Raw genomic sequence first — 20074 nt, forward strand, 5'->3', positions numbered from 1 at the left:
AGGACAGCACTGGTTTCATATTTCCCTGTCCAGCTTCTTAAATTTCAGTAGTATCTGTTTTCAAAGACTACCGTACATGCAATGTCAAACAATTCACCATCACCTTTGCTGGTAAGTGGAAAGTGGCAAAAATCTCCAGTCAGTGACAGCACTTCCATCCCCTAAAGCTACACTTTTGATGCACTGACCTGTATCCCATTATCTCTGCACAGACACTACTTTTGTTTCCCTGCCACATTCTTGCCCTGCAGGCCAGTTTTACAGCAATTCTCCCCAACGGTGCAGCCTTCAGGTGCAATCTCAGTGCCTGTAGTAATTATGTTTGAAGGTTAATGTTTCATGAAAATATCAAAGCATTTCTGCCCCTCAGCTTTACTGGCAACTTTGGTAAAAGCCTGTTGTGTTGGGGTTTTTGTAACTTGTTTGTTTGTTGTGGTCTAATAGTAATCTGCTTGGCAGCCTGATGCTCGTTTCTATCCAGGTTTTAATCTGTCTGATAGAAGTTAAGTAGAATACCAACTGTGGCTTTGGTCATCTTTTGGCAGGTGAGGGGCTGTGAATGTCTTTTTGTCCCTGAAAATCCTCCTGAGTGTTAAAGGAGTATTTGGAGCTGTGCAATTAGGCTGTATTTGGCCAAATATTTAATTAAAGGCAAAAAACAAGGGGTCTGTGCTAGTGACAGAAGGGGAAAAAATCTTCATCTTCCGACTTTGCTATATGACATAGAAAAGGGAAAACTGAAATAATTGCTGTTGTGTCTCTAAGAGATTCCCTTTTCTTAAAAATTTCCCTGCCACACCTCTTACAGGTTTTGTTTTTCCCTACACAATGTGAGGGAAAATAAACCCCTTCCGTTAAAATAAAATTCCTGCATTATAAAAATATTCTAAACCGACAAGAATCTCCTAAACCACCAGCAGCACTAATCAAAAGGTAGGAAGTTGGGCACACATTCAGGGAGAACAGGGTTACATTTCATCAGAGATGCTGCTGGCTTTGCTCATGATACACTCAAGGCTTCTAAGTAACATGCAGAAAGTGATCTTGTTTTTCCTGTGTCCCCAAATTGATAGGCAACTGGTTTTATCTGCAGAGAAGGATTATGGTTAGGGATGCTGCCTCTCTAAATTATGCAGAAGAGGGAGAGATCAGTGAGAAGGCATCCATTTGCTTCTCCCAAACGATATTTTAGCAGCTGCTTGTCTGGCTGCCCAGTTTGGTCGGGTGGTGGGAGTCCCACCCAAGCAGCTGGTGATTGGATTCAGCCAGGGCAGAGGTTCAGAAGAAGACATATCAAATTGCCCAGGAAAGATACACCTAAACCAGCTCTCTTGGCCTTATTGCACACATGAATGCAGCTGGTAGAACTGAAAGAAGCCTCTCTAGCAAGGTGTCCTCACCATGCTAGGCTGGAAGGCACTGCTGACAACATGGTGCTGCTTAGCAGGGCCTCAGGGTGCAAGTCTAAGAGCTTAAGAAACCAGGCTGCTTGGACAAACAATTCATTTCTATGACAATAGAGTGCTATTTCAAAGCACAGGGTTCCCAGGCTCTCTTGGGATTACAGATTTGTGCTAGCAAGGGGTCAAATATTGAGTTATTTTGGTGACAAAACGTGGGGATGAGGGGCACAGCTGCAGCCAGAGCACAACCTTCTCTTCTAGGGCCTCTTTTTGCCTGTCCTGAACAACCCACCTTTTCTCCACCTTCCTGACATTAAGACATGTACAGCACCTGCCTGAACTGGCTGTCTCCATATCCCCTCTAAGTAAAACCATAATAGTGCTTTACTCAATGCATTGTACAAATTGTTATTGCATGCAAAACTAGCTTTTTCTGTTTCTGTCTCTGATGAGATGAAAAAGTAAATAGCTGCTCTAAAATGTTTTGAAATACTGGTCCTACAAGTTACATTTTGCGTGGGAGAAGAAAGGCTGGCTGAATATTTTTAAAGTTGTTTGTGTATCATTTTCAAACCTTAATTGATGAATGTGATATAGTTTGATAGAAAAAATAACCCAGCAGTTTTGTAGTGGTAAAATGTTATTAAAATTGAAATAAATGTGATCCTCAGAACCTAGGTGAGAAAGCTCACATGGGAATGCTTGAAGTGAATAGGTTTGGAAGCTTTTCATGTGGGAAAAAATGTAGTTTTGCTTACATGCAGCACACATTTAAAGTATATTTCAGACTTTGCATATGTTTTGGACTATTTAGCTGAAAACAAGGCACTGCATCTAATTATAATCTCAAAACTCATGGAGAAACACTACAAGCTCAACACTTTGAAATGTAAATATAACCACAATAATGATACTCATACAGAGGTAATAAAGAGGTAAAAATGAGCCACGCCTTCCAAAAAGTTAAGAAAGAGCACCTGGGGCAGGTAGGAGGCACAGGAGCAGTGATGAGAAATAGAATAAAAGTTTCTTACATTTGATAGTTATACACAGGACTTAGATCTGTCTAATCCAGAACCTGCTCTCACAGAGTCACAAAGTGGTGCTTCAGTGCCACCCAAAAAGGGAGTATCACCTACCTGATGGTGATACTGGGGGATTTGGGGTGGGTGAGGTGGTGGTTTCTGCCTGACCCTCATCACAAATTTATGCCTTAGAGTCTGAGAGCTGTTGGTATGTGTTTGAGCATTAATTAGGTCAGATGTGAAATATTTACTTATTGGCCAACCAGCAGAGTTGGAGCTGGCTTCAAATTTCTCAAGGTCCTTGTCATTCATACTGTAAAGTTAGAGAGCTGCTCCATTCTTCAAAAGTTGGACAAGAAAAATCTTCTTTGAAAGCATCCCCAATTCTAAAAGAAGCTTCAAGAATTACGTCAGAAAGTTGATTAGAGAAATAAAATTGGTTAGGAGGCAGGCATGGATAACAGAAAAGTTGTACACCTTAATCACTCCCAAAAATCACTGCAGAGAGAGAAATGGTCATAGTGCTATGCCATCTGGTTATTTGGAAGATGGTTGGTGAAAAGCAATGTTCAAAATTTGCAAATACCAAGGAGGATGGTGATGGCTGATGTGTATAACCTAAGAATAATAATTAATTCCCAGCACAAATTACTAAGAAAACAACACTTTTCAGACCTGTAACAGCTCAAGCTATGTGACAGCAGTGTCTAAGCAGAGGTGTCTAGTATCTCAGCTGGAAAAAAAAAAAAAAAAGTGTAGTGTTACCTGCTGGTAGCAGGTACCCAGAGCATGGGCAGAGGAATGGGTTGAAAATCTTTAAATTACCGCTGGGTGGAGCTGAAGCCCTTTTTGTTCAAACTGCTCCTTTCATAACTTCTTTTTCGTAGTGAAAAACTGTGAATCAGGCTGTTTACAGATCGATTTTGAGAGCTCATTAGACTGATGACCTCATTCTTCTGGAAGGGAGGTCCATGAATGTATTTCATGGGGGGTGGGGGTTCTCCAACAGTATGCAGTTGTTTGGACCTAAATGTCAGACACAGCCAGGACTTGTGATGAATTTGTAACGCAGTCAGACAGTCATATAAAATCATTGTTGTCTTTAAATGCCTGTAATAAACCATCCAGAAGGCTCTGACCTGAATAAGTGAAGGGAAAATACAGCTGAAAGAAACTTATCAGGGTGAAGAATGTGCGTGTTAAACAATAAGTTTTCTTTGTTTCTCAGTTGGGCTTTTCTGCTCTAAATGATTTTGAGTGACAGCACGGGATCCATAAAGGACAAGGCTGGAGCTTGGATCAGGATTGACGTAAGGAAAATGGGACTTGTTTTGAAAGCAAATTCCAAGCAGATGGGCAGGTCAGCAGGAGGGCAAAAGCAGTTGTCCAGATCACTTGGTGCTCATTACTTGTTCTTTGTCCCATTGCACTTAGCTGGGCTCCAGCTCTGTTTTCCACCTGCAACCAGACTCCCCTTATCTCATTCTTATTTTTCTACTCAGTGTTTTGCAAACTGCCCTGTTTTCCCACAGCAGACTCAGACCAGAGCCTGATCACTTGAAGTGTGGCCTTTTGTGTGATGGTGACCTAAGAGCCCCCACCTGTCCTCATTGCCCGCCTCCTGGAGGGTGGGCTGCCTCTCTGTTCCCTGCATGCCACAGATCACCACCTAGACAAGCAGCATGTAACATCTGAGAGCTCAGCTTCCTGAAACATGGGTCCTGCTGGTCAGGAGCTCCATTGAAAGGTTTAAAGTGCTGATGAAAGTGATTAGTGCTAACTCGTCCAGTTTCATCCAAAGCATGAGAGAATGCTCACAGGATTTCTTTTGTGGCCCCAGCTGCAGGGTGGTAAGAACTGGCAGATGCTGATGGACCACTGTAAAGCAGAACATCTTCAGTCTGCTCAGCCAGAAGGATGTCTCTCATTGGCCTTGGGAGATGGGACAGCTGATTTGGCAGAAGAGCTCTTCCTGTTAGCCACGCTGCTAAGAGGAAGCTGACACAGCTTTGCTGGTCCAAGGACAGCTGTGAAGATACTGTGGCATAGAAATACCCCTTGTTTTTGCTTTTGAAAGCATTCTGAACATTTTCAAGAAGTCTGAAGTTTTCCTGTTATTCACTAGTTCCCTGAGAGACCCCATGACCAGTCTCATCTCTTTGCTCCTCTCACTTCTGTTTTCTCTGTGAACCCAGGCCAGATTTGTACACACAGTGCACCCCAACCCCTGAAGGCTTCTGGCACCACTCCTGAATACATGAAGTAAGTCAGACTTCTCTTGTCTTGATCCGTATTTCTCCTGTACTTTTTCTGCTCTTATGCTGGGTCTCTATAATTAGAGCAGACCAGCATAATGTATGATTAGACCATGACATAATACACATGGTGTAATACAGCTTATTGATTGAAACTGGTAGAGGGATCTTTTTCAATTGTAAACATGCTCGAATACGAGGGTGGTGATGTGACTGTAATCTTTGCATCTATTCCCAGTCCCATGTGATGATGAAAAGGGATAATTATTACACTCATTAATAATTTAAGAAGCTAAGCAACAGCACCTGGAAATTAGATGTCGATTTTGCAAGATTTGCACAGAATGAATAAGGATAAAAAATAGGTCAGGCAAAGTTACACTTTTGTCATTTTAGAGAGGTAAAGAAAGTATTTTTAGCAAGAAGAAAATGCCTTCTCTGCCTAGCTATGTCACACAAGTAGGTACCCATAGCAGATGAGCTTTATTACACATGATTGCTCTGGGCCTTACAGGTCACTGATGTTTTCCACAAACACCCTGCAGGAGTATCAGTTGGTCAGTGAGTACCTGTGCTGGCAGTCTGTCTGTGGTGATTTGAGGGTCATCTTTATTTTCTCCTTTTGGCTGAGAGGTATTGTGATTTCACAGGGCTGTGTTCTGGCATGGATTTGTTTAGTTTCTGATTGTAATTATCTAGAGCCAGCATCCTAAAACACTTCATAAAAAACATATTTTTCTGTGCTTTCAGTAGTGAAGAAAAATAAAATATGTGAGGGACATATCTCTGTGAGACACAAAGGGCATGTTAGGGCTACAGAAAGTTTGTACTGACAGGCTATTGACAGGTAGAGCTTTAAAAAGAGTTGGAGATCTGCACTCTGTATGCTGTCTATTCTGCTGTAGCTTTTATTTCTGGAATATTTGTGAGTTTTTAATTCCTCCATCTCCCTTCAGGCTGATGATGTGGATCATGGGGTTTTTAAAATTGCTTTAAATTGAGCACTATTATTGCTTATATTTATGAATACTATTTAAAATCTGAAGTCAAGTTTAAAAAGAGTGTTGCGACATGGGGGGGCGGGTTTGGCATCTCTTAACAGTAATAATGTTTAAAAGAAAAACTTCTATTTGTAAAAATATGTCATTACTATTCCAACCAAGGATAGACTGCTTTTAAAATTAAACACCTATGTTCTTGAATCAAACTGCTCAATTACTTTTCAGTATATAGCAGTACAATCTGTATATAGCCACCAATTAATTGCTCTGCTTTATGTGATTATTTCTTTCCTGGATAGCTCAAGGACCTTTGCATGTGTTCCTTTCAAGCTTTGTGGCCAGTGGGGCTGTTGTGGTCTGAAAAACAAGCTGTCAAACCACGTATTACTAAACCACTTATTACTAAAATCGAAGCCACATGCCTTCCTCACTCTGTGTTCATTTCTACAAGAGTAGCATGTCTATCTCTGGAGAAGTAGTTGGGAGCACCTTATAGGATACAGTAGACTCAACTTCTAATCAGCTGGGTTAAGTTTATATGGACATCAGAGGTTGACGAGTAATATTTTTTCATCCCCAAGCATGTGAAGTTTGTACATATTTAATTGCACCCAGGGTGAATGTTTAGCCAAACAAAGGCTGGTGTTAAAGGTGGTACTAGTGTAATAAGTTTTTGTTCTTCAAATAAAAAGAGGATGGCACATTGACTGCAATTAGAGATTTTAAATGCAAATGGAGTGTGGAGTTAAGAAGGTAGGCCATCTCCTATCATCTTTCCCTTACAGGGGAGGGAACATTTTCCTGGTGTAAAAGAGTGCATCATAGAGGTTTTTCCCTCTAACCCATTGCCTAAACCAGTGCAATCCATAATTGTACCAGGAGTTATTTTCCCAGGCTCTGATAAGCTTGACTCATTTTATATTTAATATTTGAGTTTGTCACATAGCTTTGTGTTCTAGAAAGGTGTAATAGAATTGAGTCATATTTCTAAAGAAAAACATCTTTTCCTGCAGCTTTTGGATTTTACTATGGGGAAGTATAAGTCATTAGAAGCTCCTGCATTTCACAGCTAGAATGTGCTTTTACAGCCTCAGTTCTCCTAACAGCAGGAAATGTTCTACATTATAGAAACCTCAGTTTTATATAGATGCTGGTGGGCAGGAACCCTGCTTGGATGGTTCCCCACATACATGTTTACATTGATTTTAGGAGCTTTTTTATTTTTTAAACCACACTGTTATTTCAGTACTATTGCATGCAATTTATGATTCTGAGATGCCTTTTGTAAGTTTCTAGAAAGGGAGTTGTGAGCACAACTTTTATAGCTTCTCTGTCAAGGAGGACATACCAGAATGACTCTTCATCTAGAAATATCAGTATTCTCAACTGGTCCCATGAAGGAGTGCTCAGTACCAGCTGGTTTTATTGTAGTGGAACAGTTTTTATGTTTTATTATGGGAACCAAACAGTTATTTCATGCAGTCAATATCAGTACTGTCTCAAAGCCTCACTTTAGCCTTTGGTCAGCCTCACTCCTTAGGTTCACTTTGTGCCAACAGTGTTTACATAATACATAAATACACTGGTACCTGTAATAATGCACCCTGTTACTTCCTGAATGCATTATAGGCTCTTAAGCACTTAATCAAATTCCTTAGGATTATCTTCTGCATCCTCCTCTATAGGCAGGCTTGTATACCAGTTTGATCATATTTATCCAGTGAGTGCTTTTCAACCTGAGCCCATATGGGACTTCTTGTTCTGCTGTTACAAATCCTGTGGAGGTACATCTGCTCTCTGGAGCATGGCTAGCCACATGCTCACATTTGAAAGAGTATTAGGGCTGCTTTTTTGTTTTAAAGTAGTCCCCCAGTAATATTTTTATACCCTTGATATAATTATTCTGCATTCCATTACAGCAGCATTTCAGTTAATTCCCTTTCATTTATTTACTTGGTTATAAAGCAATTTTTTTTACTCATCTACTTTGTAAACATTTTAGGCTATCCAAGAAAAAAATGGTATCTACCATAAATATAGCAGCTTCTGACTGAATATTCATGCAATTGTTTTGGTCTTAAATTCCTTTCCAATTTGTAGTGAGTGCAATGCATTACTGCAAATTGCTTGCTTTTGGCAGGCGTGACACTGAACCCTTTGTTCTGATCCCTTTCCATGTGTTATGATTTATTTATTTTTTTACTTCCATTGCAAACAAAACTTTTTCCCTCTGTTTAGCTACACTAACGTTCTGCCTTCATACTCTGGCATGTGTTTTTAACCAGAAATGCTGTAGCTCTCTTAGTTCTTGTTGAATATTTCTGCATGGAATTGCTGCAGCTACCAAAAGTGCTCTGTTCTTCACCATGTCCAGCTTGCAGTTGCAGTAACAGTTTGCCCTTATGTCTGTGTGTGGCAGGATCTGAGTCAACAGGAAATGTGGCATTTTATGTGGTGCTTTAAACATCCCTGGCAACTTTAACCATTTTTATTAAGAAAGGTGAAAAAAATGAGTAGTTGTAAGATACTAATGTATAAGGAACATGAATGTATGCTTTTGAAGTTGCACAGTAGGTTCTGTAAATGAGAAAATTGGACTGAATTATTATCCATCTTGAAGTCTTGTTACTTCTAGATAACCCATCTTATCAAATTTCTCTTTCATCTCTTCTGTGATACATTTCTGGTGTCAGACTTCTTTCTGCCACATTAAGGGCATGCAGCCAGCAGTTTAGACCTCTTGTACTGGGGAGGTGACTGTCGGAGTTGCCTCATGTTGGATCACATTTTTGAAGATGTAAAAAATCCAGCAAATAATTTTTGACAGATTGTCCATCTCACTTCACATTAGTGAACTGATAACTCCTTTGTACAAACTAAAACTTTTTTGCAACTTTTATCTGAAGCTCTCCTTATCTCCTGTAAGCAACAGGCTCAGATTAGAGTGGATGACAAATACAGAACTAGCCAAACAAATATCCTTTTTTGAGAATCAAAAATCCAGTTTGTTCCTTGAGCATCAGCACATCTTCTGAGGCTATTTGTAATTGCAGTTGCATAGCAGAGCTTAAAAGGGGATAATACCATACAGCCAGGTTAAAGCCCTTGTATAATATACAGCTTTGGGATCATGTGGAGGCCTAATCTTCCTGTGTTACAATTTTGTATTTCCTTCTTTGTTGCTTTGTTTCATCCAACTTTTGTTTAAAACATGTATTGTTTATTTTAAAAAATAATGTTGATGTAATTAAGAATCCTAGTGCACCTAAGAGTTAGGAATTATCCACTGTCAGAAGCCATCAGGTCCACCACCTGTCACAATTTTGAGCCAAGCAGCCCATGGACAAAAACTCCAGGGATGACCACTTCTGGATCAGGTTTAGAGATGCTTTGTCATTTTTCCATTTGTATAGATTCCAGCTTTTTTGAATCTGAACTTTGTGAAGCTTTTGTTTTTATTTCAAAATACAGGAGAGATTAGATAAAGGAATTTTTTGTTATTCGTTATTGCACTTACTTTTCTCCATAATAAGGAAGCAATCATTGAAATCTGGGGTAACCCAAAATGGAAAACTCACAGGAGTAACATACAATATAAAATCCACTCTCTACCCTTTCCTTTCTGTTAAACGTGGTGTAGTCCCAGTTGTGTGGATTCTTCAAGAACTTATTGGATTCTGGGAAATCTTTGAGTCAGTTATTTCTGGAACCTGAGCTAGATGAAGCATAATAATCTGTATGAGAACTCAAGAGACTGGAAGATAAAACCAGTTGGAACTTCCTTCCAGATTTGAGCTGGTAGCTGTGCTAGCAATTGGAGTAGGCAAGGGCACTAAGACTTCAATTGTGAGCTTACTTGGTAAAACTGCAAGGAGTAGGGGTCTTTACTTCTGTATGGCTGAAAAAGATTTGTATTCCTCTTTCCTGATACCTTTATGTGGAAATCTTGGAAAACTTTATAGCTTCACAAAACAAAAGCTGCAAAAGCTATCAAAGATGTGCTGCCTCTTCTTTCTGGTAAAGCTAAAATAAGAATCTGGAGGTTGCCAGGTATTTTACAAGGGTTTTTTTTTGTAGTCTTCATGGCCATGTCCTGACCCTGCTGAAGTCACGTAGCTGAGTTTACACTCTGCCAAACACAGATCTGGGCCTGCATTTAAGCCCAGACTTGCCTCTGAAGCTCAGTGTTTACACATTAGCCTGTGCTCAGGAATAAAGCTTTGTCTGATCTCTTACACATTGGCGCAGCATTTTAGCACAGGCCTGGGCTGTCGCTGCTCTGCCAGTCATAAGTAGAGTCACACTGCTGTCCAGACCACAGCTGGCAACCCAGCCTTGATTCTTTGTCAGCATGTGTCAGTGTTTTCCATTTCCATTTCAGCCAGGCTAGAGGCCAGCCACATGCAAAGACGGCATGTGGGAAGAAGAGCTCAGCAGAGGTAATCCTGCCCTGAGACCCTCTAGTATTACAGGACAAAGCCAAGCAGTTCTAAAGCTGTTTGGCTGTAGAAGGATTTCCCAGGTGCCAGGAGAGCCCTGGAAAGAGTTGTATAGACAGCTGGGAATTACCCTAATTTCTCCTCTGACGCAAGAAAGGGCAGGCAGTGAAAAGGGCATGGCTGGAGCACCGCTGCATTCTGCAGATTTCCTAGGGCCACTGCTGCTAAAACAACTCTAATTTGCTCCTTGGGTCCCATCTGCTGTCTGGAATGTAAGGAATCAAGTAATGGCTGAGAAGCCTACCTGTCCTCTGAGGGGACAGGCTGGACAGCACAGCAGGATCTTGGTGAGGAGCCTGGGGTGTCTAGACAAGCATGCTGAGCTGTCATGGGACTTTGCTGTGCTCTGATTTTGCTCAGCAGCAAGGCACGGCGATGCCAAAGCGTTCTGAGGCGGAAAATTCCTCCTCATTGCCCCCTTGATTGGGCACAAATGATTGGCTGCCCACTGAAATGCATGGCCCCTTTAACTAACGAGCTCTAAAACTATCAGCTTTTATGGAATTGGAAAATTAATTGGGTCAGCCACAATGATGAATGATCTGTGAGACAGCTTTGTTGCGTGGAGTCCAAGTATTGTCTCCGTTTATTTTTTGGCAAATTATTATACATTTTAATGGATAATTCTCCAGCCTTTATTTCAGTGTTTCAAGTATGTCTACCCCCCTTACTTGTGCCACCAAATCCCTAGCTGAAAATAAATCTGATAGAAAATAACATGTTGCTGATGGCTTAGAGAGTGAACTGCAAATGGTGATGTGTATGTCCACATGTCTTCCAGCAGTGGCACAGTACATCCCATACAACTGTCATCTAGACAAATGTACTTAAAACGTGTTGAGCAAGAGGTGCAACAATTCACATCACTTTCTGTCTAGAACTAGAAGTATTGCAATAAAAAAAACAGGTAAGTAACTGAAGTATTAAATGCAGTACACGCCAAAGACTGTAAACCACACATTACTACCTTAAGTTAAAAATCACACTTATTCCAATTATTTCCTGCAGGAAGGTGATGCAGAAGTTAGTTTACAGACGTGCTAATGTGCTGAGTACATCAAATACTGCAAAATGTGCACTTCTGACAGTGTTTTGTTGCTTACTGAAACCTTCCTGAAACAAACGAAGGGTCAAGCTGATAAAAATAGCACCATAGCAAGCATCTTCTTTGTTTAAAAATTGAAAATTCCTATACAATTTTGCTTGATTTTTTGATCTGAAGGTATTTATGCACATTTTCTAATGGAACTAGGGTATTGATTTCCAGAGTCATATTCACAGGTGTCCTGTTAGTATTTTTTCTAACCATTCCCACAGCCTCAGCTGTGGCACACACTTGCCTTTTCACAAACTTAAATTAAATGGATTAGATTAAATCCTCTTCACCAACTAACTTTTACTGTACAGATTAATACAAAAACTATAATTATCAATAACATAAATCCCCCATGGAAATTCTGTTTGTGCTTGTGTCTGAGGTGAACAGCAGAGAGGTTTCAGGGATCACTAGGTTCTTCAGTTCTGAATAGATTCACCCCCTCAGTGCCAGGACTACTCTACATAATAATTTATCATTTTTAACTCTGTGTTGTTTGGAGTTTTTTCTCCATTTTTGGTATGCAATATCATGCCTAGGTACATTGTGTGCATTAAGTCTTGCATTTTCAAAAGGTTCTGTATTTTTGTCTGTTTTCCATACAGTTGTATAGAAACATGCACTGAGACAATTCCAAGTTGTATACATACATAAAATCCACAAGCTTAGAGTATAGTTCTTGATTTTTATGTTTAGTGAAAGGGGCAGCTGAGAGAAGACCTCTATTTCAGTTATTACCCTTTTTACCAAAGTCATCTCTTCAGTATTATATTAAAGCCTGTGATTCAAAACTCTTGACCTAAGTAAAAAAGCATTAGCTGTTTGTCACAGTTAGAAATCTCACTGAGATGCTTGTATTCTGGGAATAAAGGGCCCTAACACAGCTGTGTTGAAAACAGCACAGTGGGTTTTTCAAACACCTTCACCTGCTAAATTGGCATTCTTGTGACCTCTGAGATTCTGCTGTTATTTACTGAGTTCAGGTCAAGGTTTTTGTATGTGTTCTTAAAGGTTTTTAATAATATAGGATTCTGATCCTTAGTTTTGTCCCTCCTGTTCCACTGTATTACTATAGAGGTTCTGGAGAACAGAATGTTCTGAGAGGGGAAAGCCGTGACCTGCAAGATGACAATCAATAGCCTGTGACAGCCATTTGAGGCCCCAAATCCCCTTTGTGACTTGCTGTCACTGATGAGGCTGGCACCTCCTACCCAAGAGCTCTTGAGTCTAAATGTTATTCACCTCACTTAATCACCAAATCACGCTACCAAGCTGCTGTTGTGTGGGTAAAGCAAAAGGTTTTTATTTATACGCTATGCTTCTTTTCCTAGTTTAAAGATTATAGCTTTCTTTCACAGGGAATCACCAACTGTTTTTGAGAAATAAGTTTTTAAATGCCTATTGACATTTCAAGGAGCCTGATGTTCCTGCTACACCCATGCTGAGTTTCTACTTAACGTAAAATCTTGGGTTAAATACATTGTGACTTCTGTAGTATAGTAAATCTGCTGCCTCAATAAACCATCATATTGCTTTTTCTAGTGGTGTCAGTAGGTGAGCTCACTGGGCCAGATGACACCGAAGGGCAGCTCAATATTTCTCAAGTGAGAAACCTGATGTAGCACTGCTAGCAAGTGAGACAGCATCAAGGCAAGTATCAGGCAACAAGATGTGACAGTGTCTGTAATGCCAGGATATCCCTGCACAGTGTGAGAGAGTTGCTAGGCAGGGAGCTGACAGCCTTCACTGCAAGCACCCCACAAATGCTGTGTTTCCTGACATGCTTTCTTAGGATGCAAATAAAGCTTCAGTGTAAACAGAATGGGGCAGAGCTTTTTCCAAAAGTTAGCTTCCCAAATCTGATTCAATTTTGATGATTTTTTTTTTTTTTTTTCCAAACTTCCCTCACTCTTCAATCAATTCCAGGATGGATTTGTATTTTCACCAAACAGAACAGACAAGGAAGCAAAAATAATAATTAAAAATTCTGTGGAAAATACCTTGAGATCGTAAGTGGAGAGAAAAGGTGATTGCAAGCTGTGTCCCAATTCTATGACTCCCAAAAAAAAAATAATCTTTCTTTGCAAATTCAGAATACTTGGGAGCTCTGCAGGTGTTGCAAGGAATTAGGGAATAAAGGGGTAATGCTGTGTACAACTATTCTTCTGCACCTTTTAATTGCCAGACATAATCTGGATAGCAGGCACTGCTGCTCAGTGAAGCATTTCTTCCACACTTATAGTTGCTCCCCTCTTTGCATGACTGTGTGTGGGAGGGGGGGATTAGTGCCTAGCCATATGGGAGGGAGCAATCTGCAAACAGTTTCTCACTGAGCTGTGCTGCAGGAGTGGTACAGAGACAGCAAAGGGAGAAGTAACCAATGGAGGAGGGAGAGGACTGCAGTGACACTTAATGGAAGTGACGCAGGATTCCCCGGAGGAACTGAGGGGCTGAGGACACGAAGGCTATGGCCCTTCCACATGCCTAGCAGACCCCAACTAAAGGGGCACTTTAAGTAATTTATCAATGTAAGGTCCAGAATGTTTTTTTTCCTACTTCATGGAATTTTCCACTGGCCAAGAAGGAGAAGGATGTGCATTATTTAATGAGAAACTGAAAAGAAGGTTGTTTGATATTGCTTCTGTAAATCAGCAGGCTGGATCATAGCTGTATGTTGATAATATATTAAAGCAGGGGATCTGCTACTTTTAAAGACATCATTTCTCCTCTCTGGGTACCAAGAGCCTGGAAACTCCTAAACTGAAAGGTAGGGGAGGGCTAAGTGGTAGGGAAGGGAGCAGGTTGTGTGGAAGGAAGCCAGGAGTTTACACTGTCCCTGTTTCTTTTTCCAAGATCAAATCCTCTTCTACAATATTTCTGAGGCAGCTGCAGACTTAATGACCTGGCATTTAATCAGTGACCCATCAGTACTTCTCAGTTTAAGAAAGCTGTGGTTATATCAGTGTCGATCTTTCTGCCCAGAACTTCCACTGTATGTGAAAACCCTGACACCCAACTCAGCCCTGCTTTTCATCTATAGAAGGAAATCTCAGCAACAGAATTCTTCACATGGTCTCAGATTAACAAGAAAGAGATGTCCCACTGAAATCTGGCATATCCTCTGGGATCTGTGGGAGTCAAGGACTGTTTTCCCCAGACAAGCCAGCTTTTCCAGCCAGCTCCCTAGCTGCATGGTCTTTCTCTGAGACACTACATGGGAACTATGCAGAAGAGATAATGCAGTCCTCTGCCAATTAATTTTTCCTGGCGTATTTCCATGGGCCTGAAGAGCAGAAAACGTGCAGAAGTAGGAGGCAAGATCTGGCCCTGTGTACTTTCCTGAAAAGCTAGCTCTGTTCCACATAGCTGCTGGTGGTTCTCTCCCTTTATATTTTTTGCAATAAAAGCAGAAATATGAAGTTAATTACTTTTTTTCCCCCTAAGGATGTTTCTTGAGCTATTACACACATTCTGTTATTGTTCTGCCAGTGTTGCCTGCTTTATCACACACAGGCATTTTTATTCCCTTTATTCTTACAGGTTAGTAGACCAGCTAGTAAGTCTAATTGCCTTCATTCTGTTCTGCTGCTTTCAACAGATAAGAGCTGTAAACTGGGTAATATCTTGTCAGCATACTTCCAGCCTCCTGCCCTATAAGCAGCCATCCAACATGCTGCCTTTTCTCATGGTTCATTGTGCAGCAATTGGTTTAAACACCTGTCTCCAGTTACTTAATAGAAAGAAACCAACAGAAGAAATTCACTGATTTTAAATTGAGATGTCTTGAAAGATGTTTTCTACCTGTATGAACCCAAATAATAAGCACTTTATTCACATGGGATTAAGAGACACAAGGGGAAAACATATGATCTTTTTCATACAATCCTTTCTAAATGTTTTTTTTTTCCCACATACACAGTGACACTAATCTCATACATGCACACGCTTGTTCCCTCTGCCTCAAAACAAAATTGTTGGAGTCTAACTTTTTAATAATATAAATAACTGGTAATAACAAACCAAAGAATAGAACCAAGTCTTGAGGACCTTCTCCACCTCCAACAGCAACCAAAGTTAAATGCTACAGCAGAAGGCATAAAGTACCTGAACTTTATGCAAAATAGATAAAGGAGAGAAATTTCTCCAGTCAGTGATCAGTTTATGCAGTGAAGCATCACCAAAGCTAATATTTGCAGTTCTCCTTCCTGTCAGCATGTTCTTACTACACATGTACGTGTCTAATCCTTAAAAAAATCTACTAAGCTTTTTGTTTCATTTGCTGAACATTTTGTTCTCTAGCACAGAGTTCCAGAGCCAAATTGGTAATCTAAAGAGAGTTAATGCAAATGTCTATTGTCTCTTCATTTCACAAGATGTTTTCTCTTTCTCATAGTTTGTGACAGGGAGTAAGATGTGTTTCATTTCCTTCCCAGCTTTTGCCAAGCCTCCCTGCTGTGGAAAGATGTATAGAGTTTTCCTTAGGACTTGCACTGCCTGGCCTCTCTCTTCTCAAGAGGTAGGACAAGTCTTCACCCACCTGCTGGTCTCAGCTTCAGTCAGGCTGGGAAGCTGCCAGAGAAGCAGAGATGCTGCTAGAGGAGATCTGTAATATTGTGTGCTGTAGAAAACATCCACTTTTTGATCTCTGAAGTAGAAACAGTCACTGTCTATAAATTTATGTACCTATGAGTGCATTGGCTCAGTGGTTTCACTGGATGATGATAATGCAGATAAGAAATCTGCCTGTAGTTCTCATCTGTAGATCAAAGAAATTAAATACCCTATTTATTTTAAGCCTTGTAGTTAATTAAGCTTATTCTTCCTAATCCTCTTTTTTTTTATATATATTTTTTTTTAGTTCAGAAGCCAAAATGCAAAAAGCTAAGGATCGATTGCTGAAAATACTGTAGTATTTTCTGCTTTCCATATTTTATTTTATTTCATTATTTGGTGCTAGTATCCTATTCCACTTTTATTGGAATATGTCCATAAATAAGAAAATTGCTTGATTTTTAAATCCATCTTCTAAAATCCTCTCCTCCTACTGGTTCTGAGTTTTATCACATTTTTCTTATCTCCATAAAACCCACCTGAGCTGCTGTTGACTTAGATGGAGGCTCCCAAATTCAGTTTGCCTGGATAGTATGCTGAAGTCATGATAGTCCTGCTGTGAGCAACTGTAGTAGTTTCCATGAAGGTGGAGGCATCTCCCATTCCTTTGACTTTCTTTCCCTACAGACTCACCAAACTAGTATCCCTATCTTGGCTCTTGCACTATTTTCCAGTATGCCTTTTTGTCCTCAACATCATTCCTTGACCTGCATGGGAACTCCCAAACCCCATCTCTTTACCTAGCTATTTCTAGCCCTGTTGACTAATTGGTATCCAAATTATATCCAGGGTTCACAAATTATCATACATGTATAACTACTTGGAAGTCCCACGTGTAATTCTGCCAGCCTTCTTCCTGAATGGAAGATTTGAACCTTGTAAATTATCAGGCTGAGAGAATGGGAACTGCTACCTTAGACAAGCAACATTGTGACCAATAGTGGCTCTTAAATATCAACTATTTTTACAAAAAAAAAAAAAAAAAAAAAAAGTAATGTGGGCAAGGTAAGCAATGAGGAGCACATCAAACTTCCTCTGCATTGCCATTCTGTGGAGTATTACGTCATGTTCAAAGTGTCAGTCCTTAGCTGAGGTTGCTCAGTGATACAAGCTCTGTATTTCTAGGTGAGAACCTCAGTCCTGGAAGCAAAATGTAACCTGCTCAGTACACACAAAAGAGCTTTCTGCTATAGAGGTACATTTCCTCTCTGCAGGAGGCAGAGGTGACCACGGTGAGACCTTAGAAAGGATCCCTGTAAGAATTAAAGACCATTGGGGAATCCTTCAATTTCTGAATCAAGTTCAATAGGTACCTCTTCAATTTTATCTTCTCTAGTGAAAACTACAAGTATTTGTAGATATATCTAAAAACCAAAGTGTAGCAAAACAATGTAGCCTGTTTACACTTCTTCAGGCAAAGAACAAGACAATAAATGTCTCAAATTTTAGTTGCTGTTTGCAAAGTGCTGAGAACTGTTCAGATAGTGTTTTGGCAAAAGTGATGTAGTATAGAATAAAATACTCAGTTTCTCCATTATGTTAGAATAATTGGTTGCAAAGTGTAATACTCCTCTGTGTCTCAAGTATGTGTTTTTTCTGATATTATGTGGCATACAGCAGTAGCTGGAGAGGACACTGTAAAGCAACAAACTTTCAGATTTTAGCAGTGATGAATGTTCACTCATAATGTTTTTATGCTTTTAACTACAGTGCTAACTCAGAAGTTCTCTTTATAGAACAGTATCATGGTTTGGGTTCCTTGTCCCTATGATATATGGCTCCTCTTCTGAAAAATAAAAGAAACCTCTGGAAACAGAGATTTCATCCTCTTGCATATTTAACACATATTTGGTCTAGACTTGTAAGCCTCAGATTTCAGTCTTTAAATGACAACTTCCCAAGCATCAGTGGGAAAGGATGATGTGCAAAGGAGAATTAGCTTATAGATGTCAGGTTTGGCCACACAATCAGTCAGACTCTCATACAAGTTTAAGGCTAAAATACACTCATCATATTTTTGGAATTTGCTTGCTGAGTGTGCTTTGAAGCCTTTCCAGTGTATACAGGAAAAATGTCTTCAAAATTTCAGAAGTTCAGCAGCCATCTCCAGCTGAGACATATTTATAAACACTAGGCCTTCCAGTCCAAGTGCACCGTACCAGATGATTTTTCTCAAGAAATGGACCTTGCTACCACACAATTCAACTTCTTATTTACTTAAAAAATCTATTTCTTGAGGGTTTTTTTCCTTTTTCTTTTAAGAGAAGCTATTCTGATGTTAAAGTGGTTTTTCAACATGGATATTAAAAGGCTGTGAAAATGTCATGGTTATATTTTCTGTTTAAAATGAAATTTTGAAAAGTGTCTACATTCCCCATAATACTTATATTGATATGAAGACTTATATTGGTATTTCACAGCTTAAGAGTGAATTGGGATCTAGAAACCCAGATTAATTTTATACATGTGTTTCTCAGCACTAGTAGACAATATTGAAACCTTATGTAGATGTTTTTCTAAATGTTGCTTTGTTGTGTTCTTTTAATGTAAATCACAGAACAATAGGGTTTGGAAGGGACCTGGAAAGATCACCCAGTCCAACCCCCCTGCCAGAGCAGGATCACCCAGAGCACATCACACAGGAACGTGTCCAGGTGGGTTTGAATGTCTCCAGAGAAGGAGACTCCACAGCCTCTCTGGGCAGCCTGTCCCAGGGCTCTGTCACCCTCACAGTGAAAAAGGTTTTCCTTATGTTTATGTGGAACCTCCTATGCTCCAACTTCCACCCATTGCCCCTTGTCCTGTCATTGGACATCACTGAGAAGAGCCTGGCTCCATCCTCCTGACACTCGCTCTTTACATATTTATAAACATTACTGAGGTTGCCCCTCAGTCTCCTCCAAGCTCAAGAGACCCAGCTCCCTCAGCCTTTCCTCATCAGGGAGATGTTCCTCTCCCTTCATCATCTTTGTGGCTCTGCCCTGGACTCTTTCAAGCAGTTCCGTGTCCTTCTTGAATCGAGGGGCCCAGAACTGATCTTGAATAGTGCTTGCTAAGTTCTAACATTCAGCATTTTCTAGCTGTCCTGTCTCTGTAACTGAACTCAATCATCCTGATAGTGCTTGAGATACACAGAAAAAAAAAATGCAGTACCTGGGAAACACCGAGTACTGGAACATTATCTCTGTCTTTTTTGTTCATTTGAAAATGAGTAACTAACACTGTATTATAACTTGGCTTTCTAATTTTCATTTCAGCAGGTATGGAGCATAACATAGGAGTCCTTATTCTAACTCCAGCTCCCAACAAACCACTTTACATGCAGTGTAACATGATACCAAAGAGATTACCAGCAGACAAAGACTTTCAGAGAAAGACATAGACTATGGCTTGCTGCTCTGCTTCTCCCAAAATTATTCTGAAAATACTGGCTATAAAACAATATATTTTATCTATGTTAGTTATTTAGGCAATGATATTTATCTAACTATGCACATCTTTCATGGCAAAGCTCTTCAGTTATGGATGGCAAGGCCTTCAATGGAGCTGCACCTATTTATACTAGTAGATATTATACTCTCAGATTTTCAGACAAGGATTATTAGCTGTGGATAAAAAAAGACATCATAGATTTGCTTTGTTCTGCATTATTTCTGGAAACACTTCATGGTATTTTACAAACAGTGCAAAAAAATTCTGTTTTCCCATCTTTGCAAGCAGTAGCAATTATAATGGCAAGGGATAGCAGAAGCATAGTAAACCAGCCAAAAAAGTTAAGGATAAAAAGCGTAAGTACTGAGTCCAGTTACCTCCTATGATGAAGCTCAGGTGATGAGGTGAAATCCGTATTTTTTTCTATTCAGGAGGAAGAAACAATCTAAAAAAAATAAAAATATATATATATTGAGGTAACTCCTAGAGAAGTGGTGAGGTAAATTTTTAGTCTGTTTATGACAGTATTATAATTGCATTATACCTCTACCCTAACAAGTAACAAGATGGTCAGTACATCTCAAATATCTTTCAAGGATTTCAAGGCTTCTAATAAGCACAAAGAGATGGATTGTGACGGACCATTCTGTGACAACACTGGATGATGGATACAGAGTAAAGTGCTTTCCTAATTAATGTGATCCACATGAGGACCAGGCAGGCTTTAGTCTTGCCCAGAAGGCAGGAGCACA

At 39.9% G+C, this 20074-nt stretch overlaps 1 long non-coding RNA gene across 1 annotated transcript; it reads left to right on the forward strand.

The window, feature by feature from the left end:
• The first annotated feature begins 4377 nt into the window (after positions 1 to 4377).
• LOC127387098 (uncharacterized) lies at positions 4378 to 20074 on the forward strand. Its single transcript, XR_007890046.1, has 3 exons — positions 4378 to 4690; positions 15713 to 15795; positions 18448 to 20074. It is a non-coding gene; the product is annotated as an uncharacterized LOC127387098 (long non-coding RNA).

This window comes from Apus apus, chromosome 7 (genome assembly GCF_020740795.1).
Source record: "Apus apus isolate bApuApu2 chromosome 7, bApuApu2.pri.cur, whole genome shotgun sequence".
NCBI classification, from domain to species: Eukaryota; Metazoa; Chordata; class Aves; order Apodiformes; family Apodidae; genus Apus; species Apus apus.